The following is a 17,968-nucleotide window of genomic DNA, read 5'->3' as shown; positions in this document are numbered from 1 at the left end:
ATAATATTAGATCTAAAGTCTTCTCAAATAGTTCCTGTGGTTCACTTTTTGCATGAGATGGGAGAGCAAAACAAAACAAAACAAAACAAAACTGTAAGCTCTTACGAATGGAATTCACACAGCTAAGTCTTTTAGCATCCTAGCAATCAAACTGTAATCTCTTCCAACAATAGAGATAAGTGGTACTTAAAAAGACAAAAAACATTTTCTACTTTTGTAAATATCCAAGAAATTGAAAAATCAACACCTATAAAAAAAGCAAGGCATAAATTCATCAGCATCAAGTAGATGTGATCTTCAAGTGGAACAGATCTCATATTGTGTAGATGAACAGAAAAACTCACACTACCTAAGGTTAATACTTTTAGGCAAAAGGAAATTTAACTCAACCAATTACATTTTGATTCATCCTAAGAGATTTTTCAAGCTTTTGGCACTACTATAAACATCTTCCAGAGTAGATATGGTTTCAAGTTAGACTATCTTCCTTCCCTAAGTCATTTGCTAAAGTATAAAGTATGAAATTTAACTTTATGATTAGTAATTCTTCAGCTATCATTCCAAAAGTTGTACTTATTCATAACACAACAGTTAACCTTTAAATAAGACTCTAGATATAGTTAAAATTCAAAGGGGATCTTTATCCAAATCTTAGTTGTTTTTCTTGCCTATCAAGATTTCTGATTAAACTGTTGGTGGCTAGAACTCAAATCACATACAGTTAACCACATTATTGGATTCATGACCCACACCTCAAATCTGGTTACTTAAACAGGCACATGTAGCTATGCCTGCTCAAGCTCTGCAGTGACATACAGATGCAACAAGTTTCCACCTATTCAGCACCAGATCAAATGCTTCTACTGTATTAAATATGCATTGCCATTATGACCACCAACTACAAAGATTTTTCCCATATCTGTTGCAATCCCTACTCCACCCCTGGGAGTAGTAAGTACTGCCACATAATCCCACTTGTTGCTTCAAGGGTCATGTTGCTAAGAGGAGAAGTATCAACAAAACCACCAATAACACATAAGCAACCATGAAGCTCACTAAGTCCATTGCCTGCTCTTCATTGAGCCATTTCTTTAACTTCTATCCACTTATCCAGATGTGGATCATATATCTCTACAATAGATAAAGAAGTCACCCCATCATTGCCACCTACTGCATAAAGATAGTTTATTAGAGCCACAGAGTCAACTCTTCCAAGGGGAGTATTCTTTGGTGCCACTGTACTCCATTGATCAGATTCTATTTCATATCTGTCCACATCATTGAAGTATTATCATCTAATCCTCCAATTGCATAAATTGGTCCTCCTAAGGAAGCCAAGGCAATTCCTTGCCTCTTTGTGTTCATTGATGCCTTCATCATCCATTTATTAGTGAGAGGATCAAACATCTCCATGCTGCCTAAATGTTCATTTCCATCATGTCCACCGACTGCATACACTTAATCTTCCACAGAGATTTCACCCATATGTCGCCTTTGGCTATTCATTTCTGGTCCAAAGAATGAACGTTTTTTGTTGATAGAATAGCATTCAATACTGAAAAAGGGGTCACTAGATCCACCTCAACCACCTACACAAAGCAGCACATCAGCAGTATGCTTCCTTGGGGTAGTCTGACCTGCATATTTATAGTCAGGTACTGCTCTGCTACTCAAATGAAGGTGGTAGTTTCTTGTTTTATCCAATAAATCTCTACATTTTAGATTCTGCTTGACAATCTGCTCTTTTGCCACAACATCCATAAGAAAATCAACAGGTAATAATTTCAGATGAACCTGTGCCAGCGTTTCATCCAACCATTTGGAACGATGTTGAGGACTGGCAAGGTCACTTGATGGCCACACTGTAGACCTGCTTTTCATTTTCAATATTTAAATAAATAGAGGACAAAAGCGTATGGAGGTGCTTCACATTCCACAACTTCAGTAAAACGTTCACAGGCATATTGATCCACCATGTCCACTAAGTCTCTTCAGTTGTGACTTTCAGCAAAGGCTCTTACTGCCAGGCAATTAGAGGGATGAAAATGTAATTTCATGTATTCACAACAAGCTCTAGGGACCAGTTCCACCTGCAGAATACAGGCTGCATTTAAGAGAAGCTGGGCATTGTTAACAAAGTGAGGCGTGAAGACTAGACAAACGTTACCAAGCCTTCTATTGCATCACCATCACCATCAAAACCTCTGATCTCAATCAGTGCTTGTTGTGCTTCAACCATTTCAGAGAAAGACATGGCTCTGAAATAGGGGCTAACACGAGCCAATACCAGCTGGAGAGATTAGCTTTGAGTCAACATTTAGTGTGACTTCAGAATTCTCCATTTTCATAAAATCGAAGAAGAGAACCATGAAAATCTTTCCAAGCTTCATGTGGTTCAAAATAAAGGAATCTTCTTCATCACAATCATTACCTGAATATCTATTCTACATTTGCTGGTGCTGCTGACTTTTCCCCTTAGGGAAGTGATTCTTTTTATTTTTTATTTTTTTAAAATTTTTTTCAGTTGTAGATAGACACAGTACGTATTTATTTATTTATTTATTTATTTATTTATTTATTTATTTATTTTTATGTGGTGCTGCGGCTCAAACCCAGCGCCCCACACATGCGAGGCAAGCGCTCCACACTGAGACACAACCCCAGCCTGGTGAAGTGATTCTTAACTTCTTTCCCGTTCGTAGATTCTGAAGCCATTTGTAACACTGTTCATTTAATAAAGCTCTCGGCTCAAGCATCCCATTTATCTTTTTGTGTTTTAAGGTAAGAAGACAGACCGTAAAAGCAGCCACTAAACTTCAAACATTTTCCAAATTCACTCAATTGCCATGGTACGGTTTGCTTGTCCTGGTTTCTCCGCTTGGTGGTCCTGGTAACACTCAGGCTGCAGCCTGACAGGCGGCTCCTGGCTCCAGTGCCTCCTGGATGTATGGGCAGCCTGCACATTGGGTGCCAGCGACCCGCAGACATGCTTCTCTGGCTCGACCTGGTGGAGCCCAGGTCTGTGCAAGGTATCTTCTCTCCTTAGGCCCTAAGAACTGCGGCCTCTGGGGCTCACCAAGTAAAACTTTTTCAAGATAAACTAGGAGTAGATTGCCAATGGGAACTTATCACTTGTGCAGCTCGTGTGTCTTGAAAGAAATTCTGAAAGAAGTTCTCCAGTGAGCCTGAACATGAGATAGGTCAGAAACCTGCATCAACGATGAGAGCAGGAGCAGGTGAAGGGAAATCAGCACTTCCAGTCTGGGATCTTAATTGAAGGAACAGATAACAAGTCATTCAAAATGATAATGTGGAAAAGTATTCGATGACTCAATCTTTTGAATAAATGAAAGAATATGAGCAATGTTACAGGAGACAAGAAGCAGGAACACTCTGCCATGAGATTTTTGCACCAGTCAGTGGAGGGTCACTTGAAGATTCCCCAGGGTGCTGCGACCCCTTTCCCTAGAAGCCAGGCCTTGTCCTCTCATCAAGCCACCTGCTCAGGCAGGCCTCAGCTGTGCTGGGGATCAGTCCAGACTCCCTGTCCAGCATCTTTGCCAGAATCTGTCTCTGTTGAGAAACACTGAAACAGATGCTGACCCACAGATAATCACAAATCTCTCTCGTTCTTTGTCCCCTTGAAAGTGCAGCAGAAGGCTTTGCCCAAACCACAAGCAATCCTTTCTTATTACATCTTCCCATGCAAAAGTCTCTGCTTACAATTCTCTTCTTTTGCTCTGAAAGTGCAACAAGAACCACCAAAGCTTTCTCCACTATTCAGTTCACCTGGCGTGAACATGAAGTGGACAAATAAGAGCTGGGTGAGGTCAGAGACATTAAACATTCCCAAGTCGTGATCATTCTGACTTCATTATGTGGGCTGTGGGATCAGACATCATGTGTCTTTTCTTCTTCAGAATTTTTCTCATTCTTATTTTCTAATTGAAAAAAATTCTTCTCATACACGTATATGGAGTAATAATGCCTGTCTCTCCAAAGTTTCTGCTTTCTTTACTACCAAACCCCCACTGTGGATCAGCATCCGTTTCTCAGAGAAAACATGCAGAGTTTGGTTTTTGAGATTGGATTATTTCACTTAGCATGATATTCTATAGATCCTTCCATTGATTTACCAGCAAATGCCATAGATTCATTCTTCTTTAAGGCTGAGTAATATTCCCTTGTGTATATGTACCACATTCTCTTCATCCATTCATCTGTTGAAGGGCACCCGGGTTGGTTCCATAGTGTAGCTATTGTGAGGTGAGTTGCTATAAACATTGATGAGGATGCGTCACTGTAGCCATGTGTTACATTCTTACCTCTGTTCCCAAGCACCTTCCCAAGGTCCCGAGAGGCCCATGTATTTAAGGCTTGGCCCCAACCTGTGGCACTACTGGGAGGTGCTGGAAACCACAGGAAGTTGGGCACAGTTGGAGAAGGTGAGGTCAGGGCATGCCCTTAAAGGAGAGGTCAGGAGGTGTGCCCTTAAAGGGGAAGTCAGGAGCCTGGCCCCTCCTCTTGCTGTGTGCTTCCTGGGCATCACTGCTGCATGATGTGCTCCTGCCACCGTGGGCTGCTTTGCTATGGGACCAAGGCAATGGGGCCAACTGACAATGGGATGTAACTTCAGAAACCATGAGCCCTCATAAGAATTCCCTCCTTTTCAGTTGATTATCTCTGGTGTTTTTTACAGCAATGGAAACCTCACTAACAACCTAAAATGGGACAGCCCCCAAGCACAGGCTTCGAGTTCATGCAAAGCATCTCAAATCCGGGACTAATTACACTCTTCGAATGAAAAGATACAAAGACATAAAGCAACTGTTCTCTTGATTCCAAATGTCCAGGACCCCTGGGGTTTCAGGGCCAGGGCCACATGGAATTCAGCAGCCATGGAATCACATATTTTCAGACTAAAGGGATGTGGCACTGGCCAGTCCTCACCTGAGAGCATGGAAATGAGGAACAGTGGGGAAGAGTAGGAAGTGCAGAGGCTTCAGAAGCCACCCATGAGCTCTTGCATGGCATTGCCTTCCTCTCCTTCCTGCCTCTCCCATGCCCCCTCCCTGTCCTCAGAGAGCCTTCCCAGCCAGTTCTCCAATGGAACGAGTGACTGGGCAGCTGCATGTCTGTAGGAGGGAGGCAGGCAGGAAGACAAAGGGTGTGAAGTTCACAGGTAGGAGCGGCTGCCACATGGAATAGTCACTCCGGAAGGGATGGAACTTCTCAAAATGTGGATGGGTGAATTGCCAGGTCAGGAGCATCTTCCTCATGTGCTGGGTTCGCTGGTACAGCTGGGTGTTCCCCAGTAGGACCTGGTAGTCCTGTGGTGCCTGGGACGTGCTGGAGGAGGAAGGGCCCATTATCAGCAGCATCTCTGACTCTGGGGCCAGCATCTCCCTGTATCCCCATCCCACGGCTCTGGTCCCCTCCTCCAGCCCCGATTCCAGGCAGCTTTCCCTCCTCCCTTCCTCCAGGCTGATGAACACTGGACTCACAACCTCAGGATGCAGGGCTTCCCACCACCTCCTAGAACTGGAGAAGCTGAGAATCCAAGTGCAGGATGGGTACTGTTGGGCACCTCACATCAAACATTTTTTTACCTACATAGGAGGAGCTGTGGCTCAAAACCAGTGTTATGGTCTGGATCTTAAATGTGTCCCAAAGGTTCATGTGCTGAAGACTTTGGTGCTGGCTTCTGGCACCATCAGGAAATGGCAGAAGCTGTAAGCAACAGAGCCTATTGGAAATCAGTTAGGTCATGAAGGTGTGCTCTTGATGCAAGGTTGAAACCATATCCCCCAGTTTGCTTCCCTGATGCCTTGAGATGAAAAGGACTCCCCAACCATGTGCTCCTGCCAGAGTGTACTGTTCCCCCACTGGCCTGAACCAGTGTGGCTAAGTGACCATGTAACAGAAGTACTAACCTGTGACACCATGAGCCAAGGTAAACTTTCTTCTTTTTAACTGGACTTTCTCAGGCATTTTATCACAGTGACAAAAAGCTAACTCATATATCAGTCATCTCTTCCAGTGTCTCCCTCTGACCCATCCCCTGGCCTTATCAACTCTAGTGTGCCCCCTCACTCAGGGTTTCTTTTCCACTTGGTGGTAAGTGGTCTCACAGATTTCTTACACAAAGAAAGAGTACACAAAATTGTAGCTTCCTTCTGACTGAAGAGACTCGAGAACCTTCATGGTTTGTTCACACAGCTCTCTACCCAGGAGGGCTCCTACCCACTCCACACCCCTAAGTCTTCTTTTATGGCACTTCCTACATACAGCTTCTCCTAACTGCCCCCTGTGTTAGAGCATCTCTGGAGACCCCTTCCCTCAGGACTGCCCTCCTTGGCTATGTCTGTGAATTTCTTGCTGATATGGAGTCAAGGTCCACAAAAAATCTCTGAAAACCTTAGAATTCTAATATTTGATGAATGATGTGTGCTTCGAGAATGTCTTTCTGAAGGATTTTGGAATGACCTAAAGCAAAACTTGTAGGATGTTAGCAGACCACACCTCAGGTGCTTGGCTGGCATGGCACATCCTGGCCAAGATGCCAGGAAAGAAGAGATGCTGCCCAATCCTGTCCAGTGCACAGGGACCAGGAAGAGATTCTTCACCTGAGTTTCCATAAATGTGCAGCTGACATCGGGCATCCACAAGGATCCAGGCCCTGTGGTCACCGTCACAAAGCACAGAATTCCATTAGTGAGAGGAGAGCGTGTGGCTGGAGTTGTCAGTGGACAGTTCCCTGCTGTTCTGTGACTCCCTCCCTAGAAGCCAGGCCTGGTCTTCTTATAGGCCACCTCCTAAGGAAGACCTTGGCCAATCTGGGATTGAATCAATCTCACTGTCCAGCATCAATCATGGGAGGAGAAAAAGCTGGGTTCAAAGGCATATATCATTCTGTGGTTACTTCTAGCAACCAGATAAGGACACAGGGCAGGGGTGGCAGGCTCAGAAGCAGGTCTCCATTAAATGGGACACAAGGTCCCAAAGTTCTCAAAATGTACTTTACATAGAATTGTGCCCTTCTCTGTGATGACGATGGCTGCCACAGACACCCCACCGTCACTCGGAGCCTTTTGGTTCCATAGCAGGTCAACCCCAGATGACGCCACCCCTTTGGGGCCCTTCAGGGGTTCCCAGTCTGGAGTGCATGGAAACCCTCCTCTGTCCGTGCCTAAGCAGAAACACTGCAGGTATCTGGACGGACACCATGCATGCTTAAGTCCACCTTTTTAATTCAAATGAGATTCCTTCCCCATCTCCTTATGTAAACAGTCCCTGTACCACTTCCCATTTTAGTGCAGCCAGGGTCCTAATGAAGTCTCTCAGGGATGGGTACAGTTTGTACATTCATGACTTTCATCTCAGCTAGAGCAGGTCAGGTTGGCTTCACTACAATCTGGCAGAATGGGCAGGTCAGTCTGAGAGCATCAAGCACAGAGAGTGACCCATAACAAAGGACAGCTGCAGGAGCTGCTAGGTCAGGCTGACTGCTGAGGGCCAGGGAACTGGTGGAAGGAGCTGCCTACTGCTCCCAGGAAGACAACAGGGGAGCTGTTACTACTAGGAGCTGAGGGTCGCTGACATTCAATCTCGTGGCTACTAACACTAAGATCTGAGCCAGCAGTCAGTCCGCAGACCTCAGAGCTGCAAACACCAATGGAGATGTGCGTTGCCTCTTTGTGATTCCTCTTCATGTCTGGCCTTCAGATGATTGGTAAGAGATTTTGAAGGGACAGAGATCATTAAGGGGTGCACAGAGAAGATCCCCTAACCAAGGGATGCCTTTCCAATGTGGTGATGTGTGGAGTTTTGGGAATGTGTTGTCTGTTTTCTCCCAGGATCAGAGGAAGGACCAGTCCATACGTGGAGGGTTGACCCAGAGGATGGGCACTGGTGAACCTGGGGCCCGGCATCTCCAGTTACCTCCTCCTCTCAGTTCTCACTGCATGGAGCTGCACAGACACCATGGCAGAAGCAGCAGCCCAAGAAGATTTTTCCTGCAAATCTGCCTTTATTCCCACTAACACAGGCCATTAAGACACAACATCCTACCTGGCTTGAACATCCCACTTCCTCCCCACTCAATAGGCTCCCTCAGCCCTCCCCCTCCCCACGTTCTACACTCCCAGTATCCTCCCATTCCCTTGCTTTCCTGAGGACCATCAGGACCTGTCCTGAGTGAGGTGGAACTGTTGGGGTGTGGAATGAAGCAAGGGAGTGATCTCATCAGAGGGGTGGCCACACCAGAGGCCACGCCACCCACCAACCCTACTCTCCACGGAGCCTCTTTTTGTCTGGTTTCCCAATGACCTGCAATTCCTCTTCTGAGACTGTGAGATTTGAACCTGCTCCAGATCCTGATCCTGCCCTGCAGCCACCTGGAGGGCAGGTCTGGAGCAGGGTACCATTTCCACGTTGCATGCATGTCCAGTGAGAGCTCGCTTCCTGCACGTGGCAGCTGGAAGCAGGTGGCGGGGGAGACCTGTCTGAGCAGGTGAGGCCTGGGGTGCTTGTTCTCCAGAGCAGAAGGGATCCACGAGAGAGTTCTGGCTCTGGGACATTGCCCGAGGCAGCAGATGGTGCTGGTAGACTAGGAGGAAGCCCAGGCTCTGGAGGGCATCGTCCACACTGCAGCTGATGGCTGTCCCATGTTGTTTCCCAGAGGAAGTGGCCTTTCTGGGACCCACTACACCTTTGTTCCCCAGGTATAGGGAGGAGAAGGTGCCATTTTGGGGAGGATGTTTGGAACACACAGCCAAAATGAGGAAGACCTTGAGAGCTTGGCAGGAGAGTAGTGTCCTTTGGACCCAGCAACACTGGGTCTGTGGCCCTGCACCTCTTCACATCTTGGGAAACCATCTCTGTGGTCCAGTTCTGCGTGCTGACCCCTTGATCAGAGTGATGTTCAGGTTTCTCCCCACCTTGGTTGGCATGTGGACTGGAAGACCTTGAGTCCTGTTGGGACAAACCATGACTTTGGGTCACCTGCAGAGGAGCTTCTGCACCAGCTGCAGGAGGACATGGCACTGGCTAATGCTTCCTCATGCGAGACAAGAGCCACAGGGACCAGGGCCAGAGGGACCAGGGACAATTATATTGCAATGGAAAATGCAATGTGGAGCTGTCACCCGTCTTGCTCTCAGAGAGACAGATAGGATCTGCTGGCCAGCCTGCTGGGCTTCCATTCAGCGTGATACCCTGAGCCTCTCCGTGATTTTCCTGTTGCCTTCCTTTTCTTCCCCACCTGCATCCTCTGTCCTGGTGCAGTCACAGTCTCGGAGCCATGTATCAGAGGCAAGATAGGGATAGACGAGTCCTGTGTGTCACGTGAACAGGGTCCTGTACCTTTCTCATCAACCTGCTGCCCCTGGCTCCCCTGTGCACCTGCAACCACTCCATTTCTGTCTATGTGCCTCCTAGTCAACCACATCTCTCTCTCTCTGCCTTATCTATTTGGAGTCTGTCCCCAAGGCCCAGTAACCTGGTGACTCGTCCTCCCTAGTTCTACCTGGTGCTCCTTTGTCCTTGGCTGCCTTTTGTTTCTCACAAGTCTCTGTGGTCCCCAAAGTCCCTGCACTTGTTTTTCAGGTGTCCCTGCTTCTCTTGCATACCCAGTGTACCTCCTGCCCCTGGTCTGCTGGGAGACCGTCCTTCCCCTCTTTACCTGGTCAGCGGTGAGTTCCTCCTGCTGCTCCAGCTCTTTTGTTATGTCCATGACATGTATATGTGGTTCAGAGGAAAGTAATTCTTCCAGGAAGTGCGGGTCTATCATGGTCTCCACCTGGTAGGAGAAGGAAGAGAGTGTGAGTGACCTGGGGAGGAAATGGCCCCAAGTCAGGAAGACTTCTAGGAGAACAGGAAGCAAGCATGACCCATCCTGGGTTGCACCATGGTGTTGTTGAATCCCGACCACCGCTATACCCAAGTTCACAAGTACACCCCTGCATATGTGCGTGCACACACACACACACACACACACACACACACACACACACAGACACACCCAATGCTGAGAATCTAATGTATGTAGCTCAATCCTGTGGGTCCTGAAGCCATGTGGACACCATGACTGTCGGCCCATCCCACCTTCTCGACAAAGCCCTCGTCAGTGTAGCTCAGGACACTTGCACCTGGGTATAAATCATCCTCTACTAGGTTTTGGAGCAGTTCTTCCTCTCCCAGGTTTGCTGCAGGCTCTCCAGTGGACAAGCAGGGGGGCTCCCATGTGACGAAGTCAGTAGGCCCAAATAGCTCATCCATGATGTCCATGTACTCTTGGATGGCTTCAGGTGGGATCTCCTCGGTGCCTTGGTCTCGTGTGCCTTGGTTCCTGGCACCTTGGATTTGGCTGCTAATGGGTGGGCAGGATGTGCCATAGGCCTGATCATTTTGGAGGCGCACACTGGGACACAGTGGACCAGAAATGTACATGCCTGGGGGTTCCAAATTCATCCCAAACACGTGATAGAAGACAGGGGTCAGGAGACCTGACCTGATGTGCCATGCACCAGGACAACCTGACTCAAGGAAGGTGACAGTGAACCAGGTACAACATCTAGGATGGTCAAGTGAGAGGACATTTGGAACCACTGATATTTCATGCACTCTCCCGACAGACCCAAATCCTGGGCAGATGGTGTGTTGGTTCTCTGGACAGTGGAGGAGAGAAAGGTGTTCTCAAGCTGGACCGGTCAATAGGCACTTCAAAATAATGGTGGGAGGGGCCTCAAGTGCCACTGGGCTGTTCTTGCAAGCCTGAAAACCTACAGTGAGCAAAAAGTTCTTATTTGGGACAAAAACCTTTCTCGGTCCTTGGCATCCCTTGGTCAGTATCATGGGTTTCTGTGGGAATACTGGGACTCTACCTTCCTATTGGACAGTCTCAGGGTCTGGGGGCCTTGGAAGATCAAACCACAGAGGTACAGGAGGAGGTTGGCACTGGACGACTGCTGACATCAGCATCCTTGGGTCCTCCAACTCCTCTGCCTTCTCAAACTCCATGAACCTTGGCAGGGTTTGGATAAGCAAAGCATAGGCTGAGCTGAGAAGCAGGTCAGGCAAACCAGGCAGGTGCCAGGCCGATACCAGGTAGAGCTGGTGGCAGGGATGTGGAGCTGTGTGCTGGAGTGGGCTGGGCCAGCCCAGGAGGGAGGTGCCACAAAGGAAGAACCGAACTTCTGGGGATACACTACCTCAGGTAGCACTGAGGGAATCTGACTGAGGGACCCAGAAGGGTCCCTAGGTGTCCCTGGTTCCAGGTCTCTCCTGTCCCTAACACAAACCCCACAGACCAGGTAATGCAAGAAGCTGGTCAGGGATGTGATTCATATCAGGGAACACGAGGGGTCCCTACCCAGGTTGGGCACAGTGTTGCTGGGACCATGATCCGTGGAAGGAGCAGCTGGGAGACAGAGGCACAGGAGAGGTCATGTGAAAGTGGTTGCTAAATGGAGAACAGGGGGTTGCTTCCAAGGAGGGCTGTTTCTTATTCTTCTTTTCACTTGTTAGAGTACCAGGGATTCCTTAGAGGAAGGCAATAGAGATGGGAGATGTGTCCTCAGGCATCTGAGGTGCTGGGTTCTCCTGAACACCCACTACACACTCCACCCTCTTGTGCATCATCAGGTTGAAATAGTGGTCACTCTTTTGAGTTATGATGGACCCCACTCTATAAAGATGGGCCTGTTCCCAGACAGGGTCCAGTGTGAGGCTAGCAGAATGTTTCCACTCTGCAGTGCCTACAAAGTAGAAGGCCACCATGTGGCTGGACTGGTCATTCCTCCCCGTCCTCATCCTGATCCTCAAGGCAGAGTTGAAATCAGGAATATTGAGGCTGGAGTTTCTGGGACAATTGCAGAGAGAATGCCCAGCACTGAGCTAGAGTGAGGTGCTCTTTGGAGAACTAATGCCTCAGAGCCAACACATTGGTATGTGACTGGCCCTACCAGACCCTGCTGTGCAATCCATGATCCCCCACCACCTGGCTCTGGGCCCCGAAACCTGACCCACTTTTGTGCAGTCTCAGAAGATGTTGCGGTCCAGGTGGCTTGTGCACTGCCATTAATGCAACCCACACAGGCCCTCCTCCATGGTCGTGGTGAGCTCCAGTTGGGCCAGGGACTGAAGCACCAGGCTAGAATTCATGAGGATCAGTCAGGGTCCACAAGGTCACCCTCTCTTCTCAACTTACTTGGATCTACACACCATCCTGCCTTTCTTACATCTGCCCCATCATGTTCAAGTCAAAGATATTGGCCTTGGGGCCCTAGAACAATGTAACTTATGCCAGCATTAAAACCAAGGTTCACCATGGCCTGTGTGATTTTACCTGGGCTCCTCAGTGGTGTGGTGTGTTATGTGCTGGCTGTTGTTTCCTCCTAATTTCAACTGTTGAAGTCCTAACCCCCAATGTGATGGGCACTTGGAGACTGGCTTTAGTGTTTAGGAGGGTTAGATGAGATGCTGAGGGAGGGGCTTCGTGAGGGCATTAGTGGTCTTCCAGGAGAAGGAGGACACTCTGAAGTGACCTCAGTCATGTGAGGACACTGGTGAGTCAGCAGCCTTTTCATACAAGGGGAAGAGATAGCTCTGGTGGCACTGTGGGTCACGCTCCCTTTATCTGGGCCTCCTGGCTGCAGACCTGTGAGAAATGAATGCCTGTGGTTTCACCCCGCTGCTCTAAACTACCCTGATGGCAGCCCAAGCTGACTGAGACAGTGCACACAATGGCCGTGGAGCATGGTTACAAAGTGGGGCCAAGAAGAACATCACCATCCTGGATCCAGAGAGAGTGAGCTTCCCCAGGAGTGCTGCATCAACATAGCGTCCTTGTCAGGAGTTAAGGACAATGTGGCTGGGTGTCTGTGGAGCTCTCTCTTGGAACCAGAACCCCTGACCCCACTAATGCTAGTGGCGTCCTCTGTGCTGGGAACAGTCAGGTCCATGCTGGAAGGAGAAATGACTGGGGGAGGGAACCAGCATGTGGAGTGAGATAGCCAACCTCCTATCCTGGCTAAGTTTATCCAGGAACCTGCTCTGACCTTGAGTCCTCCATGTGACGATGATGATCTTTGAAACAAGACTGCCCGCACTCACAGGGCTGTGATGGGCAGCTGAGTTGAGGCACATTTCCTCCCGTGTCAGGTAAAAATTGCTGTCAGTTTTGGTCTCTCAGTTTGTCTCCCAACCTCAGGGCCTTCCGTCCTGGTCCTCTACATCCCAGCCTCCTTTTTACATCCCACTCTTTTCCTAGTGTCAGAGTTCTAGGAGGATTTTGGGGACCCTGGGATAGTGCTGACACGAGGAAGCAGGAGAGTGTTTCCACATCTGGAGTCTGAGGCAGGTGCCTGTGGACCAGGGTCTGAAATCGCTGCCAGTGGCTGAAGTTTTCCTCCATGCTCTGAGGTCCACTCGAGGCACCTGGTGGCACTGCAGTGTGGAAGGTGGGCAGGGTGCCCTCTCCAAACCGTCCACCTGGCCGTGGGTGGACACCCATTGGGAAGACAGTGGTGCTGGAGGTGCAAGGCCCTGGTGACCGGGCCCCCATAGTTCCAGGTCCCCCACTGGCCGAGGCAGGCACAGTGGTCCTGGGCAGAAGCTGCTATGAGGAAAGGAGTGGGATGCTCCTCACACCCACAGAAGGCCCCTGGCCCTCCAGTTGAGGCGTCCCTGAGGGTGGGCAAGGTTGTGAGTGTGAGGACAGCCTGCTGGCTTGAGTTCTGGTCCATGTTGTTCAAAGGTGAAGAGCTCAGCTACCTGTGGTTGTCCAGGGTAAGCAGACAGCACCAGAAGGTTATGCTGGGGGATGGGTACAGTCAACCATGGTGCCAGGGGCAGTTCCCGGAATGGCTGGTGAGTGGGCACAGGGGTAGCAGGAAGAAAGGCAGGCATCCAAAGGGAGACATGGCAACACCAGGATTGAAGTTCATGCTTGGGCTCTGATGCAGATGCTGTGGAGGCAAAGAAAAGGGAGAGTGGAGGAGGGGAAATGTCAGCAGGATCGAGGCCCCCAGCTCCTTAGTCAGTGGGAATCTGAGGACAAGTGGGAACAGCTCAGGGCCCTGTGGGCAAGGAAACTGTGCAGTTTGCAAACATCCCTGAGTGAATTTCATTTCACATCACATTAGTAGTAGCTATACCCATAGAAGACTCCTTCCATACACTGGGACTTCCAAAAGGCTTTCTATAGATTATGGCACCTCAGCTTTCCCTGTCTCGGAGACTCTCTTGATCATACTTTGCACACAGTCCAATGGCCCCCATGGAGCTCCCTTGAAATGAGTGAATCTGACTGCGCTCAGTGGCACCATGCCCTCCGCATGCTCACCAGCAGGAAAGGGATCCTGTCCAGGGCATTTGCAGGTGTTCCAAGGTCATTAGTGAAGGGGACAGGTTCCACAGTTTATTGGCCCATCACCTCCTCAGCCTTCTTTTGGCCAATGCTCCTTGTGTATCCCTCCTCTTCTTCCCTAGGATTGCACAAGCCAATGTCACCTGGGTAAAACCTCTCCCTACCTAGACCCTGAGGAACTGTGAAGTTCACCCAGGAGCACGTTCATCCCAGCATGTGGATCCTTCTCCCCCCACTTCCTGCATCAAACACTATGGGGGAACAGATCGTGACCAGCAATGTCCCCAGTGTTCACTGGATCCTGCCGAGAGTCAGGAAGTTCTGTTCCCAGGGAAGAGGTCTGTGTGATAGACATTGAGTTCCCTGAGATGCTCTGCTGGTATGACCAGCAATGGCTTCTGAGGATCATTGAGGACAATGGGATGGGCAGTGACTAGGGCACTCCCGATTTTCACAGCCACTGATCATGTTCTTATTGGGACTGGAAACTGAGCCATACTGTAGTCCTTGTCCTTTCAGCTCCCAGTGACAGTAAGGAATGTGTCACAGACAAGCAAGCCTTTACCAGCTGTCAGGTGTGACATGCTTCTCTGGAGCACATCGCTGTTCTCGAGGACGTCATGCTGACCCTAGTCAATGAACACAAGGCCCACAACACCTCAACACCTACATGTTTTAATCAGGACCCCTGCCGAACTCAAATGACAATACCAGTAGGCCCCTTCCCAACTGTGTGCTATTCTTCCTCTCTTGAAAGGAATGCAGTCACCCTCAAACCTGATCCTGTTAAACGAAGGACACCCCACATGTGTCCACTTTCCATGGAGTACCAAACAAGGAAGATGAGCCAAGTCTTTCTGCCGACACAAATGAAGGGCTGAGGCAACGCCACGGAGCATGGCCAACACCAAGCTGCGCTGAGCGTCCTCCTCCTTCCGTGAAAGTGATGCCAATTCAGAAGACTTCACAGATGTCCCAATCTATGTTGGTTGAGATTTTGTGGCCTCCCTGCCCTTCAGAAATCAAGAACACATCCTGCCTCGATGGAAGGAGAAGATTTCCTGGGCAGGAAGTGGGTGAGGGGCCTTGGGCTGTGGCAGTTGGGGTGCCCTCAGCCTCACAACAAAGTTGTATTTGCACTGCAGACGTGGTCCTCCAGAACCCCACTGGGAAGGTTTCATGCTAAGAATATTCCTCTCCACTGCCCACTCATGATCCAAGACCCTTGGGTCAAACCCCTCAGAATAGTATCACAGGCAGCTTCCATGTGTCTGAATAATGTCCACAGGCTCATCCTCTCCCCTCCAGGAAACCCTAACTGACCACCATCTCTGACTCCCTCAAATTACCATGCAGTGACCTGTGTAATACTACAAGGAATCAATCCCTTGGTCTCTCTTCTTCCCCCTACCCCTAGTATCCCTCCCTCATGTTGACTTGATCTGTGTCCTAGGAGCCCCCACCCCATGAGCACTGACAGTCTTCCCTGGGCTTCCCCAGCCACATCAAGTGTGTCATCTAGTGGCCTCTCCTTCCTCCACTTGTGCTCCTGCAGAGGAAGCCATCTACTCAAACTCCCAAGGATGTAAGGGTTGACAGGCATTCAGATAGCAAGCCCCTGACCCTCCAGGCTCACCTCCTTCTGTAGACCAGGACGAGGGGTACATCTTGCAGTCTCCAGCATGGGAAATGTCAACACAGGACCCAAAGAGTGACCTGGCTGTTGCAGCAGCTCAGGTTCCAACTGCAGCTGGGCAAAATTTGAAAGTAAACCCCAGTGGAATGATAGGTCAACATTCCGCTTGGGGGGAGGGTCCGAGGGAGCAGGTCTGGGTGGGGCTGGGCGACATTCCATGAAGAGCTCTGTGGGTATGGAAGAACCTCCAGTTCCCTTCACGTCATTCAGTCAGGATTCAAAGGGTGTGTTCCTCTCGGTGTTTTTCAAATAGTTTCTCAAATCTACAGGAGAGTGGAGTGGCAGGTGTACCTCTGTTTTGACACTTTTCCAATCATCTTTGCTTGGTTTAATGCTGGGCATGACCAGTGAGATGTGGCAAGATTTGGGAGTGCGAGATCAAATTCCAGACCCTTGCATACTATTAGTAAGTGCATTATCCCTGGCTTCATCCCTCAACTGCTCACAGTGAGTTTTGCACTGTGTCAAAATGTTGGATACATATGTTCCAACTAGCCCAAATTCAACTTCCCTCAACTGGCCATGGAATGGAGCAGTTATATGTCCTACTTTACCATCTGACCTTTATTATTGTAAATCCCTAGGCTAACACTGATTGCTTAGCAAAGAAAAACACAAAACATGTGTGAACATGGCTGATCAGCTTCACAAAACAGAGGCTCTTACACCCAATCCGTGAACTTTGGAGGAATGGCAAAACCCTGTCTGCTTCCTTTAGAGCTTTTGTGTCTTCACCCAGGGTGGCCCTTGACAGTAGCACACATGACATGTCTTGTACATCGTATTTTGTGGGGAAGCCATACTAATCACCCTAATCCCCAAAATAAGCATGAAGGGAGTGGATGCTTTTCCAATGTTACAATATCAATTGTGTCCCTGGTACGCATTTTAAATGTGTACCAGATGAAAGTATGCCATATGTTACAAACAAGGAGAGTATACAATTACAGTGTCTGAGGAAATTGGTCAACATCGTCAGACCTAGGTTAAAGGTTTAAAAACACATCGAAAGAAAGCGTTTGCGCATTCATTCCTAAAGACCAGGAGACCTCTCCACGTCTACTAACGTCTGAGTAGAGTAACTGAAGTAGGAAAAAAAAGGAATGGGATTTTTCGAGTGTTACCCAGATCTAAAAATCCTTTGCCAGAAGTGCTCTTTAATGGCACCTACACAAGAAGTAGGAGCAAAACACACACTCATCTGAACAGTGAACAAGAATCAAATGGACGCATTGAGCAGCCTGAGCTTCAGGGTAGAGAGCTTGGAACGCTGCAGCCAGGGCGGTCTCCAATGTAGGCAAGGCACGTGTGTAATAGTGAACATCACGGCGGTCGTTTAGGTGCACTCGCTGGAAGAAGGAGCACCCGAGGCTCCCCGAGGAGGAGCCACCTCGCAGGCGACACCTCACAGACCTGGACACACTTTCATCCCGACCTGCAGGCGCTCCGCACTTACCGCCGCAGCCCTCGCGCATGCGCACGGGCTTGGCCAGAGGCGCTGTGGCGTCTCGAAGGCTGCCTTCCAACGGTCCAGCGTCGGTTGCTGCTGCCTGCGGGTCTACGCGACCCGCGAGCGCGGGTGGCGGTTCCTCAACGGCCGGTTTGGCTCCCATGGCGGCGTCCAGAGTCAGTTCCCAGCCCAGAGGTACTGGACGCGCGCGCCTCTCCCTCCCCGGTCCGTCGTGCGCCGGTCTTCCTTCCCGGGCGGCGGGCCTCCTGGTCGCGTGTCCGCGCGGGCGCTGTCGCCCGGCGGCTCCTTCTCACCTGGACGCGGGCGGCGCCCAGACCAGGCCCCGCGCGGCCCTGCGCCTCCTGTGCTGGACGCGAGCGGACGGTCGCCAAGGCGGTGCGAGCGCGGAGCCTCTGGGTTGGCGTCCCTGGCAGCCCGTGACCGCGGCGCTGAG

At 49.6% G+C, this 17,968-nt stretch overlaps 1 pseudogene across 1 annotated transcript; it reads right to left on the bottom strand.

The window, feature by feature from the left end:
- Positions 1-711: 711 nt before the first annotated feature.
- On the bottom strand, positions 712-17,677 carry LOC306642586 (kelch-like protein 36; annotated as a pseudogene). Its single transcript has 5 exons — positions 17,521-17,677; positions 10,105-10,535; positions 9,683-9,799; positions 2,316-2,474; positions 712-1,794 (listed from the first exon to the last, which is right to left on the bottom strand). The product of its transcript is annotated as a kelch-like protein 36 (transcript).
- Positions 17,678-17,968: the final 291 nt, after the last annotated feature.

This window comes from Sciurus vulgaris (assembly GCF_902686455.1).
Source record: "Sciurus vulgaris genome assembly, chromosome: 13".
Lineage (NCBI taxonomy): Eukaryota > Metazoa > Chordata > Mammalia > Rodentia > Sciuridae > Sciurus > Sciurus vulgaris.
The sequence above is the reverse complement of the archived record's forward strand: the minus strand, read 5'-3'. Positions and strand labels throughout refer to the sequence as shown.